The 18,373-nt window shown below is 38.2% G+C and overlaps 1 long non-coding RNA gene across 3 annotated transcripts in view; it reads left to right on the forward strand.

Moving 5' to 3' along the window:
* The first annotated feature begins 10,178 nt into the window (after positions 1-10,178).
* LOC110208841 (uncharacterized) overlaps positions 10,179-18,373 on the forward strand; it is a 412,785-nt gene continuing 404,590 nt past the window's right edge. For all 3 annotated transcript variants that reach the window (XR_013487510.1, XR_013487512.1, XR_013487511.1), the window contains exons 1-2: positions 10,179-10,295; positions 12,864-12,915. This is a non-coding gene — a long non-coding RNA (uncharacterized LOC110208841). The remainder of the gene's footprint in view (positions 10,296-12,863; positions 12,916-18,373) is intronic.

The raw sequence follows: 18,373 nt of genomic DNA on the forward strand, positions 1-18,373 counted from the left end.
CATGACTTTGGGAAGGTTCTCCATGGCTGGAATGCTTTCTCTTTTCACCCTCTGTCTCTTTCAGTTCCTGATACTATCCGAGGACCATCTTTAAATGCTGCCTCCTTCATAAAGCCTTTCCTTTGGATAGAACACCGGCCCTAGAGTCAGGAGGCCCTGAGTTCAAATCCAGCCTCACATACTTACTAGCTGTGTGACCTTGTACAAATCACTTAACCCAGATTGCCTCCCCAACCCCCCCAAATCCTCTAGCCTCTCTAACCCTCCCAAATGAAGCCTTTCCTTATTATCCTAGCTGTTGATGCTTAGTACCCTCCCTCCCCTTACTTAGTCTATACTTAATAGTTGCTTATTTGTGTACGTGTCAGTTCAGTCCAGTAGAATGTAAACTCCTCAAGGGCAGGGACTGTTTTTATTGTGGTCCTTGTACCTTTAGTTCCCAGGACATCAAAAGGACTTAATAAATATTTGTTGAATTGAAGCCCTGCCATCATGAAGTTCACAATTTATTATGCTATAAACAGAATACAAAATGGCACATGATAGGTATATCATATTTATGAAAATGAAGTACACAAAGATGCTGGGCTGAGACTGGAAAAGGGAAAAGGGTTCTGGGAATGTTTCATAGATGAGATGGCATTTGACTTAGGCTTTAAAAGGTGGGTGGAATTTCAACAGGCAGAGATGGGGATGAGATCATTCTAAGTGGAAGGAACAATGTGAGGTACAAGGTTGGTGCGTGAAGAGAGGTCTATGGAGGATGATGAATATTCAAGTTTGGCTGAACCGTAGTATAAATGGATGGAGCTGGCATGAGATGAGGTAGTAAAGGTTAGAATTGTCCTAGATTAGGGAGGACCTTGAGTGCTAAGCTAAGGAGTATGAATCTTATTCAACAGAAAATAGAAAGCCAGTAGAGGGTTTTGAGCAGAGGAATGGCATAATCACCTATGTACATATGCAAGCAACAGCAGTAAGAATAGAGGATTGAGGGGCAGCTAGGTGGCACAGTGGGTAGAGCACTGGCCCTGGATTCAGGAAGACCTGGGTTCAAATACGGCTTCAGACACATAACACTTACTAGCTGTGTGACCCTGGGCAAGTCACTTAACCCCATTGCCTAGCAAAAAAAAAAAAAAACAACCCAGTACAAGAATAGTGGATTGAATAGGGAAGAGAGTAAAGGTAGGGAGACTATTTCAATAGTGCAAGCTGGTAGAAATGAGAGCTTGTACTAGGCACCCATGATCAGAATAGAGAGGAAGAGATGGATTCAGGAGGTACAATTTGCAGAAATTGATTACCCAGATAAGTGAAAAGGAAAAGTCAAAGATGATATCAAGGCTTGAAGCAGTAATAACTTAATGAATAGTGATGCCACTAACAGAAATATGCAAATGAGCAGAGCAAGGCACATCCAACAACATTTATATTGTGCTTTAGAATGATGAAGGATTTTAGGTGCATTGACTTATTTGATACAACAATCTTGTGAGGAAAGAAGCACTATGGATTTTATTATCTTCATTTTACAGAGACTGAAACAGAAGATCAGAGAAGGTAAGTGACCCAAAATCAGGTTTTGTTTTTTTTTTTTTTTTGCTGTACTAAGATGCGTGGTTACTTATGATGTGTGCTTGGCATTGGCAAAGGCTGATATAGACATTCAGGAGGGCTGCCAGAATTCCTCTAGAGGTTAGGAAGGTAGTCTGCCTCATTAAGAGAGGGGAGCTTTGCCTCAATTTTCCTAGCTAATTCCTGGAGGAGTGGTAAGCAGGAGAGAGAAAATTCTTTATAGATTTCTCTTTTCCTTCTGTCTCTAAATCTAGGAAAGACCTCTAGCATGTCAGGAAAATGAAACTTGAAATGAGACTATAGAGCAAGGGGAGGGTTTATTAGCAACCAGTGAGCTCAAACATTAATGTGCTTTATACTGTGGTACTGAAAGAATATACAAATAGGAGAGCTGAGCTTTTTTAGTGATTCTTGAAATAGTCTGAAGTGGAAGAGGGATGAACCATGTTTTGTTTGGTTCTGAGATTAGAACTAGGAAAAATGGGCAGAAATCACAGAGAGGAAGATTTTAACTTGATTTGAGAAACCATTTCTACAAATTAGAGTTGTCCATAAATGGAATGGGCTGCCTTGGAAGGTCATGGGCTCTCAGTGGAGATCTTCCAGTGAGATGTCTATTTGCCAGGGGTATTTTAGAAGGAATTCCCACTTCAACTAATGCCTCTTTACAGCATTTAGCCCCTTAATCAACTTCATTTCCCATATATTCTCTCTCCCTTTGGTGACACTGCTACTTTCTCTTGATTCTTGTCTTGCCTATCTGAAAGCTTATTCTCAGTCTCAGTCTCTTATCTGGGACCACCCTCCCCCCCTCCATTATCATCATCATTTACATTCTGCCCCCTAATGTTGGGACTGGCAACTTGGTCCTTGTCTTTCCTTTTTATATATTCTTTCAAGGACTGTTTCATTTATATCTTTGTAACACAAGTGTCTAGTACAATGCCTGGCACATAGTGGGTACTTAAACACACTTAAAGATTGATTGATTCAGGTACTTTTTGGACTACAGGACCAATTGAGGTCTCTTCCAACTTGGAAATTCTGTGATTCAAAACCAGTAAAGTAAATTGAGTGAGAGAAGATATTTCTGGTAAGAGTCTGGGCAAGTAAGAAGTTACTAGTAGGAAATCTATTTAATCTTTGGAACATAGGACCATGCAGTTTCCTGTCATTGTTGCTTACTTCCTCCATTCTAGTTCCATCTCTTCTGGAGTAAAGGTGATGCTTTAGATTCTTCAGTCCTAGTGAAGAGACTATGAGTCAAACTTCATTATAGATTGCTAACTTGCCATTTGTTGTTAATACAAGATTACCTCCTAAGCAGCAGTGTTCTGGTAAATGTTTAACAACCAGCTCTTTGAAAAATGTATACATAATAAACTTTTAAGTTTAATCTATATTAGGGCTGGAAAGAACTTTGGAAGTCAACTAGTCCAATTTCTTCAATTTATAAATAAGAAACTGAGGCCCACAGAGATTAAATGACTTGTACAAGTTCATGCAGAGAATAAATAGAAGACCCAAAATTTGAATCTAAGTCTTTTGAGTCCAAATCTAGTATGCTTTCCACAGGACCATGCTTAAATGTTTTGCTAACCTCCAGGTACTATGTAAATGCAAATTATTGTATTGTTGTCACTATTACTACCTTTGTGTAATATCTCCTATATAAATGAGTTTTAGGGAAGTGTGGTCATGGGGATTGTTATATAGCCCTTTGATCTTAAATATGGAGTCATGAAATAAGGAGTAGATTGTTTAGTTCCTTGGAAAGTGTGTATGACCAGATCGAGGGGCTTTGTAACAGGGGATAGTTCCCAGCTATAGATGTCCAATGCCTCAGTCAACTGCCATAAAGACAGATGGCTATGACTAAGCCATGCTGGCTTATCTAGTTTCTATAATGGAGTGTTGGTATGTCTGTTGGTACCTGTTAACATGGATAGAATTAAGCATGCTCTAACATCCACTGCACTTTGTAGAAACCTATCTTCAGCAGCTTTTTCTACAAGGGCCAGCATTTGCTCAGACTCTGAAATGTCTGATGCTTAAGTGTTGTGTGAAGCCATGTACTCTATGGAAAACAGAGCTTCTAAAAAATGAATGGGATGATTCTTGATTCATACACGCTCTATCTATGGTAAACTCATGTCAGCTTAGAAATTGTCTTATATTCTCTTTCACTTGCTCAATATACCTCTTGGTTTGATAACAGCATTCTCAGTAGCCTTTGCAGTCCTTGTACCCAGTATAGACCTTATGGCAATTTAGGAGTTGGAATAAAGTACACACCAGTGGTTAGGAGGTATAGGTAGGAAGAGAACCAGGAGAAAGCAATGTCATGAGAACCTAGAGAAGAGAGAGAATCCAAGAAGAGATGGTGATCAACGATGTCAAAGGATGCAGAGAAGTTATGAAGGATGGAGACTGAGATGAAGCCATCAGATTTGGCAATTTGGAAATCATGGGTAACTTTGGAGGAGAGTTTCAGTTGAATTATGAGGCCTGGGGTCAGATTACAGAGGGTTGGATAGTGAATGAGAGGAGAGCAAATGGAGGCTTTCTTAGGGAGTTTATCTGAAATGTTCCTGTCCTGATCTTTGGTGTTTGTTTGCTTGTTTGTGTGTGTGTGTGTGTGTGTGTGTGTGTGTGTGGTTTTTTTTGTGAGGCAATTGGGCTTAAGTAACTTGCCCAGAGTCACACAGCTAGTGTTTGTGTCTGAGTCTGGATTTGAACTCAGGTCTTTCTGAATCCAGGGCCAGTGCTCTATTCACTGCGCCGCCAAGCTGCCCCCTTCTGATCTCTGTTGGCTAGCCTTATCCTGAGAGTTGACCATACAACAAATTACAGTGTCTCCAGAATTCCCAGAACAGACCATGTCCAGAATTTCCAAAACAATCCTCTGCTAGTCACCAGTATAGCTATTAGACCTAAAGTAGGAGAACCATTGGTGGCAAGAGTAGAGAGGAAAATGTTTGGAATAATCACCTTGAGAAATGACATAGTCTATAAAGAAATGAGGGTTGGATTGGATAAATTTGTAGTGAGTGAGATCATTTAATTTTTGTGGATTTTTCCTCAGTCTGTTTCATGACTGATCCTCAGTGGTCCTAAAATAGAAATAAATTAAACAGATCATAAGAATTATCCAAGTTTGAAGATTCAAAGATTAGGAAAGGCAGAAGGTTGGAGGGATGGGGAAAGTCTGGGCTTCTAGCCTAATGACCAGTGAGATGTTAAAGTGGAAACCGTGGGGCTGAGAGTGGGTACAGAGACTAGCAAAGGATGGAAGCAATGAGTAAGAATAATAATGATAGGTCAATAACAAGAGGCATTTTAAAAATTGGTCTTGTATACAAAGAAACAAAGACCCAAATCCCTAGAACATAAATCAAACAAACAAAAAACCCAAGCTCTGCTCTCTAGAATCTTTTGATCTAATGAAGTTAGGATGAAATTTTTATTTTTTATTTTTTAAAAATTTAGGCATATTTTGTCTTCTGTTTATTTACTGATTTATTTATTCATTCATTCGTTTGTTTGTTTGTTTATCTATCTATCTATTTATTCATTCATTTATTTAGCTATTTACTTATTCATTCATTCATTCATTCATTTATTTTTTTGTTTATTTGTTTATTTATTTATTTATTTATTTATGGCAACTGGGATTAAGTGACTTGCCCAGGGTCACACAGCTAGTGTCAAGTGTTTGGTCTGAGGCCAGATTTGAACTTAGGTCCTCCTGACTTCAGGGCTGGTGCGCTATCCACTGTGCCAGCTAACTGCCCCATCATTATTATTATTTTTAAAAATTTCATCCTAGGGGCAGCTAGGTGGCATAATGGATAGAGCACCGGCCCTGAAGTCAGGAGGACCTGAGTTCAAATTCAGCCTCAGACCAAACACTTAACACTTACTAGCTGTGTGACCCTGGGCAAGTCACTTAGCCCCAGTTGCCTAAAAACAAACAAAAAAAAGCCACCAAAAAAAATTAAAAAAAAAAGGAATAATAATGAGAATGTTTCCAAGATAACCACCAGAATAACTTCCAATTCTCAGAGATACAAAGGCACAGAAGATAGGTATTCTCGGGCTGGGCCTTTAATAATGATAGCTGGCATTTGTATAGTGTTTCAAAGTTTGCAAAACACATTGCACACATTTTCTCACCTGATCTCCGCAGCAACTCTGTGACGCTTGTTTGTTTGTTTATCTTGGACCTACTATTTCACTGATATAGAGAACTGGTAAGGAAACCTTTTTTACAAATGCAGTTCAGCATCTGCTCTCAGCAACTCACAGTCTTAGAGAATTTCCTGGTACACTGAGAGGTTAAGTGTCTTGCTTATGGTTACATAGCCATTATGTGTCAGAAGTAGGACTAGAATCCAGGCAAGGGTATGATAGCAAAAGTTTAACAACTGGCTCTAGGGGTTCGGGGGAGGATGACAATTTTAAATTTAATTCACATTATTAACATTTCCCCCGTCACTTTCTTAAGTCTAGAAAATCAACAGAATAATAAATCAAGCCCTGATTTGTAGCATTTGCTGATTTCTGAGGTGTAAAAGCTCACACTGAAAATTTAACAACCTGATCTTTCAAGCAGGTTCAGGCTGCCTCTAGCACACTCCTGAAGCCAGGTCTTTTAACTCCAAGGTCAGCTTTCTGTCTCCTATACTATAGACCATACTGTCTCTTACTCATCATTACTGAAGTTATTATTATCATCATTTTGCTGTGTCTCAGAGAAAACCGTCTCATTCGTGGTCACACTGCCAATATCAGAGGTTGGATTCAAACCCAGGTCCCTCCTGATTCCAGATCCAGCACTACACAATGGCTGTCTCTCTTTTATCAGGTCATAGTGGCTGCCTCATTCATCAGTAAAGGGCCTAATGGTTGTAGTAAGGGCAAGGAATAAATAGAGTTAGCAGTAGAGAAAAAGTGAGAGAAATAGCAATATGTGGTTGTAGTCAAAGAATGGAATATTAAAGTTTTGGGTTTCAGACCATTTCCAAGATGCAGTCTAAGGTATGGCTGTGATGATATGTGACTAAAGTGAAGTAAAGGATGTTGATGAAGTTGAAGAATTGTATGATGAGGTTGTCAGAAGGGTTTCAACATAAGTATCGAATTCCCTAGGATGATGGCATGACATGGGGAAGAGAGGATTACTAGGCACTAAAATTATTATTTAAAAATTTTTAAAATGTATTTTATTATGAACTTAAGAAATAAAACAAGCATTTCCATAACATAGTAGAATAGAAAAAAAAGATGATTGCGCATGAAACTGCAAATCTATTGTGTATAACTTGCTGTTCCTTTTAAAGATATAATAAAGTTATGTAACTTTCTTTTTTTCCCATTTTTTCTTCCTCTCCCTCTGCCCTAGAGATGGTTGCCATTAGACACAAACATATATGTGTGTGTGTGTGTGTGTGTGTGTGTGTGTGTGTGTATTATATAATATGTAAAATCATTCTATACATACTTCTATTTGTCAATTCTTTCTCTGGATGCAGATAATGTCTTCCTTCATAGTTCCTTTGTGTTAATGTGGGTATTTATAGCCAAAATGACTTAGTGGTTCAAAGTTGTTCTTAAAATAATATTGCTGTTACTGTGGCACTAAAATTATTGAAAAAGAAAGAATGACCTGCAAGTCAGGAGAATGGAGCAACAAATATGGGAAGAGGATAGTTCAATCAGATTACACAAACCTTAACTTTATTTGAGGGATGGTCATTGAAAAATGGTCTGGAAGCAGCAGTAAGAAACAAGAAGCATTCCTACCTCCTTCTTTCTGGTCTTATAAGTTGGGGTAAAGTGGAAAAAGGAGTAGACACTAGCCTGGAGGGTTGCAATGAATCTGGTGTCCTCAGAAGCAAAATTTCCCTTTAAATACGGAGGTAAAAGGAATGTTGGCTGAAAAGCTCAAGGATGTAAGGGGAAGTTGTTGACAACAAATCAGGAGTTCCCAAAGAAATAGTGAGCTCAGTTTCAATGAGAACAGGGTCTTTGTGATATGGAAGTAAAAAACACATTGCTCTTTTGGAGATAATGGCTACTGGTATGCCTCCTCTAGAGGCTCAAATGACCATATGAGAGCTTTTTGGAAGGAGTGTGTTTAGTATTATTATGTGTGTGAGAGTAGTGAGGCCATATAGAATGACTTTACTCAGGAGTGAACAATGGTAGTAGTATTTTGGTGCCTTTTCGTATGGAAAGATGGCAGCCAGAGGTTGAGTCCTTACTGGGAATTTTTGCTCTAGGAAAATGAAGACACAGGGAATCTTTCTTAGAATATTCCCTAATGGACAGACAGTTTTAAATGGGACGCTGCAAATAAGGATGTTTAAAAAAAGTGAATTAGTGGATAAGAGAGGTATTGGCAAGATGGAGAACTGTTCACAGAGCATATCACCTTTTCAAATTTATTGTGACTAGTTGTCATGTTCTATGATCTCAGGAGAAATTATACATCAACACCAACCCTATGCATTGCAATGAAGACAAAATGTTGAGGTCATTCTTTATATAAACCGCTGCAAAGGCAATATATATGTATATATTATATATATGTACATTATGTGTGTGTGTGTGTGTGTGTGTGTGTGTTAGAAACAGGAAAGCATTAGAGTTAAGCAGGTCACCCTGTGGGGAAGAGTTGGCCCTGATCCTGCAGACCCTCAAAGACATATTGTCATATCAAGTGGATTGAATATGATCAAATGAAGTTGTATTGCCACAGGGGAGACAAATAGGAATTTCCAAATAGTCAAATAACCACAGTAGTAATCAATCTATTATGGAATCTCATCTGAGTTTCAAACTTGCATGAATTATTTTTCATTTCCTTGCTGGTATTCCAACTAAATTCCAAATTCTATAGTGATAGGTTTATAAAACACTAATGCAGCAAGAATTTATTGTTGAATCTGTTCTTAAAGTTATTTTGTGACTCCAACTAAAAAGGTTATTAAAAAAATAAGTACAGAGGAAGCATTTCAAATCCTAACAAGAATGAAAATCGTTACTTTCTTAATATACCAATCATTTTCATTTTGAAGTTGTAACCTTTATAATAAGATTAAGTATATATAGGTAATAAGAATAATTATAGCATATTAAAGAGAGACATGATAATTTGTAAAAATCTGAACATGTGATTTTTGACAGTGAAAGGAGATTTCCACTGATTTAGATTGACAACTCACCAGTAATTTAGTCTTCAAGAATGACCTGGAGTAGTGAGAGGTTAAGTGATTTGTCCATGGTTGTTATATAGTTAATATAGATAGACGGAAGGTAGCATTTAAACTCTAGGTCTGTCTGATACCAAGACTGGCTCTTTATCCACTACACAGCTCTGCTTGTCTCAGCACTAATACTTGTTTACAAAGGTGTAATTTTCACACCTGAAAGAAGTAAAAGAAGTAGGCAGAGAATCACAAACAAAAGCACACCACCAAACTGTTCCTGTCTCTCTCCAGTTGCCTGTATTTTAAATTGTAGAAGGAAGCTCTTATAAATTTTATGTTTGACCAAAAAAGTTTACAATAACGTTGAACAGTTCCCAGACGTATTAGAGATATAAATACTGCTACATTTTAGTACTGCATGGGCGGTACTGATAAGGGAAAAGAAGTTCCATTGGTTAATCTCACAATTGTGTGGTTAACTCAGCCCCAGACAATAACACCAAATCTGGTTTAAAACCATTATCGGGATATTCCATTAAAAACTAAGATACCTTTGAGGCAAACCAGATTTTTGGAGGAGTAGTTAAATAATTTTCATAAAATAGTTTTATCTTTGAAGAGGAAATACGATCTAGTCACTGATGTAGAAAACTGTGTTTTTGCCCTATTCCACCCTGTTTCCTCCCCATTTTCTGGGTGATTTTGGATAAATTGTTTCACTTGCTTGGAGCTCAGCTTTTCCAGCTGTGAAGTGGGAACCGATGATAAAGCACTTAAAAATTCTTAAAAGAAGGTATCTTTGAGAGCACAAAAATGAATTAGAAACATTCTGCTGCAATTAAGATGGTGAACAAGGTAGACTTACTGTTTGCATCTCTCAGCCTTTCCCAATCCCAAAGAGGAAACTCCATCTGCAAAATTCATGGTGTTGTGATGAGTTATAAGAAGGGATAAAGAAGTTAGCTCTGAATTTCCTTTTCTTTTGGTGTGTGTAAACCCAGCTTTTAATGTTAGTGCCTTGTTATTTTTGTGGTTTCCTTTCTTCTGTGCCAACTGCCTGCATGTGAGGGGCTTTCTCCCAGATTAAACCCTTGCCTCATTGGCTGCATTTCCAAATTCTCATCTGCCAAGGTTTTCTGCATACAGACTACGCAAGTCCAGTTTCCCCCCCCCAATTGAAAACTTGGCTCTGTCCCGGCCTCTCATTCCTGCCAGAACCTTGACAGGGAAATCAGTGAAGGGAAGGCATTTGTGGCAATGCCCTATTAAGGGAAGTTGATGGTGATGGGGGAGGGAGAGGAGGGGTGGGATCATGGAGAGGGAAGTTCGTTTTACCCAATAGTGTCTGACTAGTTGGCACAAGGTTTCAGGGGATGACATGTCTGGAGCTGCCAGTTTGTCAAGTCAAGGAAAGGGGGGAGGTGAAGGAGAGATGAGCCCCTTTCCAGTCAAGAAAGCTGTTGGATTTGCGAACTGGAGCTGATTTGACTGCAAATGTGTGAGGTTAGCGATACAGCTGGGACCTGGAGGCTGTGGGATGGGTGGCATGCAGGGAATGTGTCTGATCAGTTTCCCTACTTTGTGCTGGAGAGAGATGGCATAAAAGGAATTTGGTAGAAACATATTGTGAGGATGAATAGAGATCTGGGGGGCAAATCTGCTCTGATTTAGGTTCTGTAGGAGAATTTTTCAGTTGAAGTCTTTGTGTCAAGACTTTAAACAGAAAGAGTTGAGTATAGGCCCTGTGATTTTCTAAGCTATGAAAAGTATGTAGAGTATTTCAGCACCTTCACATGTACACACAAATCACTTGTTTATTTCTGGGATGGAAGTTGCAAAGGGACAAATTTCAGTTGGATGTCAGGAAAAACTGAATGATTCCAGAATGTAATGGGCTGCCCTCTAAAAGATGTGGGTTTTCCTTCACTGGAAATCTTCAAAGACCAGATTACTGTTAGAAGGAGAAGCATTTGAAGAATTAATATGGAAATAAGTGTAGTGTTAGAGGTAGCGTGGTATAGTAGATAGGGAGCAAGTCTTCAAATTAGGACTTCCTGCATTCAAGTCCTATTTCTGCCACATTGACTGAATGGCTGAATAAATTACTTCTTCTCTCAAAGGCTATAGATTATAGACCAGTTGCCAATATGCACTGATGGAAGGAATTTCTATGCTGGTAGTTCCCTATATCAATGAAACCAGAGATTTGGATGGAAAAAAAAAACACCCTACAAACTTCATTTGATGACAGGATCAACTCATCCCTTGTAGCCATCACTGTCACTCCTAGAGGCTTTGCTCAAAAATTTCCCTGAGAAAGGTTGAGAAAATTTACTTCCTTACAATATGACTAATGTGAAAATATGTTTAATAGGAATGTATCAGATTGCGCTGTCTTGGGGAGGGAGGGAGGAGTGAGGGGGAGAAAAATTTAAAACTCAAAAGCTTATGGAAGTGATTGTTGATAAATCAAAATAAATTAATAAAAAAAACTGTGCATGTTGACTTGACTCTCAGAATCTGTTTCTCATGACTTCTAATATCTTCTCCAACTCTAAATCTATAATTCCATAATCTATGAAATAGACTAAATGGAAGAGGGGAAGGGAAGGGAAACAACATTTATTAAGCACTTACTGTTTGCCAAGTATATGTAAAGCCCTAAACCTTTTTTCAACCCATACCCAGCCTGTGATTCAGTGTGTGATAATAGAGCACTAGATAAAGAATCTCAACAAACACTTATTAACTACCTAATTGCATGGCCTCAGTCATTGTCCTTTAAGGGAAGATTGTTTTCTTTTGACTTTTTCAAGAGAACTGTGGACAACTAACCACATTAGACTCAGGAACAGGCAGGAGTTTACCCTCAGGATTTATCTCCAACTTGAAGAGTAACCTTGGATTAATACTTTACCCTCTATGTGCCTGCCTCTCCCTGTCTGTGAACTAAAGCTAATTAAAAGACCACCTATAGGTATACTATGAGAAATAATGTGGGCAGTCCCTAAGCTCCTTGAAAGAAAATGACTCTAGACCAAAAATCCTGTTAGAGTAGCTTTAGAAGAATTAGAACCAATAGGAAGAATCACAAGAAAGAGGAAACAAAATGAAACAGAAGAAAAAAATAGCAAATAGTATGCTTTGATCTGCATTCTAACTCCATAATTCTTTCTCTGGATGTGGATAGCATTTTCCATCATGAGACCTTTGGAGATGTCTTAGATCCTTTCATTGCTGAGAAAGGCTAAGTCTATCCATGTTAGTCATTGCACAGTGTGGCTGTTACTGTGTACAATGTTCTCCTGGTTGTGCTCATCTCACTCGACATCACTCCATACAAGTAGCAAGCAGTGTTTTAAGCATTTATCATGTGCCAAGCATAGTGCTTAGTAAGTGCTGGGGAGGTTAGATGGTTTACTCACATCACAAGGGTGGTAAATAGCAGAGCCAGGATTGGCATTACAAGTCTCTGACTCCAAATCCAGAATGCTTTCTGTTGTACCACTCTGCCTCTCGTTGATCCAGCCTTTGACTGAAGATTGCCAATGAGGGCGAATCAATCCCAAGGCAGCCCACTCCACTTTTGGATAGCTCGCATTTTTAGGATCTATTTCCTTATCTCAAATCTAAATCTACCTCTTTGCAATTTATTACTTCTAGCTCGGCCCTCTGGGGTTAGGGTACAAATCTAATTGTTCTTCAAGGTGACAGTTCCTCAAAAACTTGAAGACAGCTATCATGTTGCCTTCAAGTGATTCTGCTGCCAGCCAGCCAAATAGGTTACTTAGCTTCTCTTTGCCTTAGCTCACTTGCCTTTAAAATGAGGTTAATATCATTTGCCTTTTCCCTCTGCTTCATAGAAGTGTTATGAGAATTAAGGAAGATAGAGTGAAAAATCCCTTAAAAATAAAAGTATTATATAAACACTGGATGTTATTTTTTCTTCAATAATCAGTAGGAAACTGGGGAAACATACTATTTGATGCCCCAGGGGATCACAGTGACATAAATTTATAGCTGAAAAGGACTTCATAGGTCATTTAATCCACCTCTGCCTCTATTTTGCAGATGAGGAAGCTGAGGCCCCGGGAAGTTAAATGACTTGCCCAAAGTCACACAGGTAGTAAGTAGTAGAGCCTGCATGACTCAGGTGTTCTTACACTAAATGCATTGTTATTTCCACAGCACCATGCTGCCCATATTCTCTCCTTTGTCTGAATTCCCATCTATTTAAGCACCTCACTTATGACTCATCATATTCAATGGTACTTTGTATAATATTTATTTGTGCACACGTCTCACCTCCTCCATGAGACTGCAAACTCATTGAAGATAGGGACTCTGTTTTATTCATTTTTGTAATAGCATTTAATACAGGCCTGGAACACAATAGGTCCTTTGCATGTTTTTGTTGAATTGAATTATCTATTGAATATATGTTGTCTTACTAAATTGTAAACTCCAATATTCCTCACATGTGAAGAGTGTGTGTATGTGTGTTTTAGAAAAAAGTAGAGTTAACTTTACCTGAAGGCTGGATTTTGTTGGCTACCCATAGCTATGGGTGTGGTAACTCAAAACTCTAGTAACTGAAGGAGCTTTTAATCTGCTCTTGATAGGGAGATTTTTTTTTATTCACTATACCTTAGAAAATAAGAGCAAAAACTCTATCAGGTGGTCCTGAAAAATGGTTGGCAGTTAAGACGACAGTAGATGCTTGGAAAAAACAAGATGAAGCTCTATGAAGAGTAGAAATATTACATCTAGGACAGAGACAGAATGCCTAGCATAGATGATGTACTTGGCAGAGATGACATCTCCGGCAGAAAGTAGAGATGTGATGATTAGCAGATAGTATATGGGTAGGAAGAAAGGACGGAAGGAAGGAAAGAGGGAAGGAAACAGCCATTTATTAAGTACCCTCTATGTGCCAGGCACTGTGCTAAGTGCTTTACAACTATTATCTCATTTGATTTTATAATAACTCTTGGAAGTAGGTACTACTATTATCCCATTTTATAGTTGAGGAAAATAAAATAAATACAGTTAAATGACTTCCCCAGGGTCACACAGCTAGCATGTGTCTGGGAATGTATTCGAACTCAGGTAGCACAACAATATAACCAATGGACAATAGCAGCTTCTCAGTGTCATGGGTATGAATAGCCCTATCTGTGCATATGCTCTGGCTCACTGATTGTTGGTATATGCCCCTTTATGTAAATTTCCTTGGCATATATATTTCCCTTATGTTTGTCCTTCATATATGTTCCTTTGTCACGCTTGTTTTATGTGTGTATTATCTAAATAGTGGTATAGTAATCTATGAAAGTGTATATACCACTTGTACCTGGGAAGGATCTTTTCTTGTCACTTTATTTACTCTGCAATTTCGTTAAACTTCTTTTGTTTTAAAGGATACACATGCATGGGGGATTATGAGTTATGATTTTGAGTGGATATTGAGTGTATAATTCTGTGGGCCCTGTGAGAGCTCCATAGCTACTTGTTTCTGATTGGTCAATCAAAAAGAGGATACATTTCTATGTGAATAAGAATACTTAGTGTATTAACACCAAAAACCCCAAATTTACAGAAATACAAGTTAGGGAGTAACTAGACACAATTATTAAAGGAAATAATCATTTGATGAAGCATTTAAAAAAATTGTCAACTTTTAAGAGCATATTCAGTTGTATGAATTTTTAAAAAAGTCTATGTCCTTTTTTTGTTTCTTACTTGCAGCTACTTCCCAATTCTGCTTTCTATCCTCCCTCCCCCCAAAGTATAGTAGTACAGAATCAGAGGACCTGGGTTCAAGTCCCTGCTCTGCTACTTATTGCCTTGGGCAAGGCATTTAACTTCTCTGGGCCTCAGTTTCCTCATCTGTAAAGTAAAGGAGTTAGACTTCTAGGGTCCCTTTCAGCTCTAAATCTATTGCTATTGTGATCTTAAGATGGAACCCTTCTTTGTAACAAAGAGAAACAGTAAAGCCAAATCTTATTGGCAAAATAACTATCTGATTGTAGATGCAAGGCAACATCTAGACCCCCATTCCACTACTGAGTGTAGGGAAATAGGTATCAAGATTTGTTCTTTGGGACCAAGATTGGTCACTGCAATTGGAGTGTCCAGAAGAGTACAACCAGGATGGTGAAGGACATGGACTTCTTGCAATAAGAGGATTGATTGAAGGAACTGGGGGTGATTAGCCTGGAGAAGAGATGATGGAAGGGAGTTGTAGCAGGTGAAGGAGGGATTGGACTTGTTCTCCTTGGTCCCCAAGGGCAAAAGTGGGAGCAGTGAGTGGAAGTTGTAAAGAAGAAAATTTAAGCTTGAGGTAAGGGAAAACTTTTTTTTAAATATAAATTTATTTATTTTTAGTTTTCAATATTCACTTCCACGAGTTTTTGAGTTCCAAATTTCTCACCCCCTCCCCCCACCCCAAGATGGCATGCATTCTGAATACCCCTTCCCCTGGTCTGCCTTCTCTTCTATCTCTCCCCCCTCCCTTCTCTTATCCCCTTCCCCTTCTATTTTCCTGTAGAGCAGGATAGACTTCTGTAAGGGAAAACTTTTTAACAGTTAAAGCTGTCCCAAAGAGGAACAGGCAGCCTTGAGAGAAAATGGATTCCCTGTACTAGAGTTGTTTAAGCAAAGACTGGATAACCATTTGTGGGGTATGATGCAGAGAGGATTCAAGTATGGGATGATCAATCTAGTCTTTGAGATTACGTCCAGCTCTAACATTTTGAGATTCTGTTGATTACCCTTTGAATAGGAGTCAGCAATATAACAATATTACTTAAAAAGTTAATATGATACTGGTAAGCAACAGGCATATTAAATGAAAAAAGTAATTCTTCCACTCTGCTCAACCATAAATCAGGATCAAGTCAATCAAGTCAATCCTAGTTTTTTCTTTTTAAGAATAAAGGTATTATGCTATATTCCCCCCTACTTGAGGTCAAGAACTGTTTTGTTTTTGTATTTGTATTTTTTTTTGTTGAGGCAATCAGGGTTAAGTGACTTGCCCAGGGTCACACAGCTAGTAAGTGTCAAGTGTCTGAGGTCAGATTTGAACTCAGGTCCTCCTGACTCCAAGGCTGTTGTCTTTGTATTACTAGTATTACAGAATGAGGACTTGCTGAGCCCTTTTCAGGGCTGCTTATCCACCTTTGGTGTCTACCTGACACTCGACTTTCACCTGTAGCTCCAAGAAACTGTAGCATATGAAGCGGCCACAACTTGGTGAACTGTCTTGGCAGATAGGCTAAACCAGATTGAGGGTAACTGATGGCCTCAAGCTTCTTGGTAAGTTAGAGGAGGTGTCTAAGTATGTGAAGATTTTTCCAGTGGAATGGGTGGATGAGAACAATTTGTTTCAACGTTCATGAAGGTTGCTGAAGTAAATGCTGTGGAGTACTTGGAGCTTGGTCAGACATTGAAGATGTCGAGGTCATCCACTGCAACCCAGGCCATTGCCAGTTATCCTGACTTTTGTCTTGCCCCTGGACTTTGATGACTCTGGAAGAATGAGTGATGCTAATGGCTTTGTGCAACTCTGCCTCACTTAAATCCAATTTACTTGTAAGTCAAAATTTCATCCAGTAATGTCATTGGTCCTCTTTGAAAATGAAGGACAAATAACAAATAACAATGACCAGCATTTAACATAATGCCTGACATGTAATACTCTTAAATTTTTTTTTATATCTTGTTTTTACATCATTTAAGTTTCCCCTTTTATCCTTCCTCTCTCCCCTCCCACAAAGAATTTTTAAGAAAGAAAAAAAAGGAAGAAGAGAAAAATAATTTAGCAAAAATCAATCAATATATAATAAACTTAGTGAATGTTGAATGGATAAAACTGGAGAAATTTTTGTGAAGAGGAAAATAATCAAGTCCAAAATGCTATCCTAGCCCTACTATTATTTGGCCTGTCTAAACAAAATGTAGATGAAACATTCAAGAAACCCTATTTTTAATTGAGTTCACCCTCAAGTTAGGTCAATCACATGTTACTTAAACTGATGAAAACCAACTTACCCCATGTCATTTAGTCCCAAGCTCATTATGATATTTCAATCTTGATTCTGGATAATTATAACTCTTAAGACCCAGTAAATGGCTGCTTGGCCCTTTTCAAGGTAGTCAAGTGACCAACTTTTCCTAACTGGTTTGTTTACTAGCACTTAACCAGCAAATTAAGACAAGAAACTGCCTAAAGAGACAGAAGATATTCATTTTTATTGAAGGGGTTCCATGACCTATAAACAACATACAATCAATATTTTATTCACTAGAGGACACTCAAATTTCTCTTCTCACAGCCTGGAAATAATAAAATAATCTTGAACTCCTTAGAAATTCACATAAGGAGAACAGCACTAATTTGAATCAGGAAAAAAAAAACCCAGCCTAAAAGACATTGGAATTTCTTTGTTTAAAGTTACCAGGAAAAAGGCACAATAAGGCATTCATAGAACCATCAAAACCTCTTTCAATAAATGTCCCTTGGATGGACCTGACACAATTATGAAATGAGTTCACCATAATGATTACCTTTTGATATGGCAAGAGCAAAAGAAAAAAAGAGATGGTCTTTAAAAATTGATGCTTGAGAAGCCCTTTAAAAGTGAAGAGTGGCCCAGAGAATTGGTTATTTGACAAGTCTACCTTTTCCAAGCATTTTTAAAAGCACACAAAAAAATCTATGTTTTGGCAAAACCTGCATTTCTCAGGAGCCAAATGATATTTGCTAGGAGTTTCTCAAAATTTTCTTTCTGCTGTGGGATGCCAAGAAAGGAGAACAACAGCAATATCATCATCATCATCATCATCATCATCAATAACAACAACAACAGCAGTAACAGAAGCAACAACAACAACACATGAGTTAGCATTTACATAGCGCTTTAAGGTTTTTTTCCTATTTTTAATTTTGATTAATTTATTTTGATTTATGAACGATTGCTTCCATAAGCTTTTGAGTTTTAAATTTTTTCCCCCTCCCTCCTCACCTCCCTTCCCCAGACAGCACGCAATCTGATATAGGCTATACATATACATTCTTATTAAACATATTTTCACATTAGTGATGTTGTAAGTAAGAATTAGAACCAAGAGGAGGAACCATCAGAAAGAGGAAACAAAACACAATGGAAGAAAAAAATAGCAAATAGTATGCTTCGATCTGCATTCAAACTCCATAGTTCTTTCTCTGGATGTAGATAACATTTTCCATCATGAGGCCTTTGGAAATGTCTTAGATCCTTGTATTGCTGAGAAGGATTAAGTCTAGCAAAGTTAGTTACCACACAATGTGGCTGTTACTTTGTAAATGTTCTTCTGGTTCTGCTCACTTCACTCAGCATCAGACCATACAAGTCTTTCCAAGTTTTTCTGAAGTCTTCCTGCTCATCATTTCTCATAGCACAATAGTATTCCATTACATTCATATACCACAGTTTGTTCAGCCCTTCCCCAATTGATGGGCATCCTCTCAGTTTCCAACTTTTTGCCACCACAAAAAGAGCTGCTATAAATATTTTTGTACATGTGGGTCCTTTTCCTGT

The sequence above is a fragment of the Phascolarctos cinereus genome, unplaced genomic scaffold (genome assembly GCF_003287225.1).
Source record: "Phascolarctos cinereus isolate Bilbo 61053 unplaced genomic scaffold, phaCin_HiC Scaffold_5;HRSCAF=322, whole genome shotgun sequence".
Taxonomy (NCBI): Eukaryota; Metazoa; Chordata; class Mammalia; order Diprotodontia; family Phascolarctidae; genus Phascolarctos; species Phascolarctos cinereus.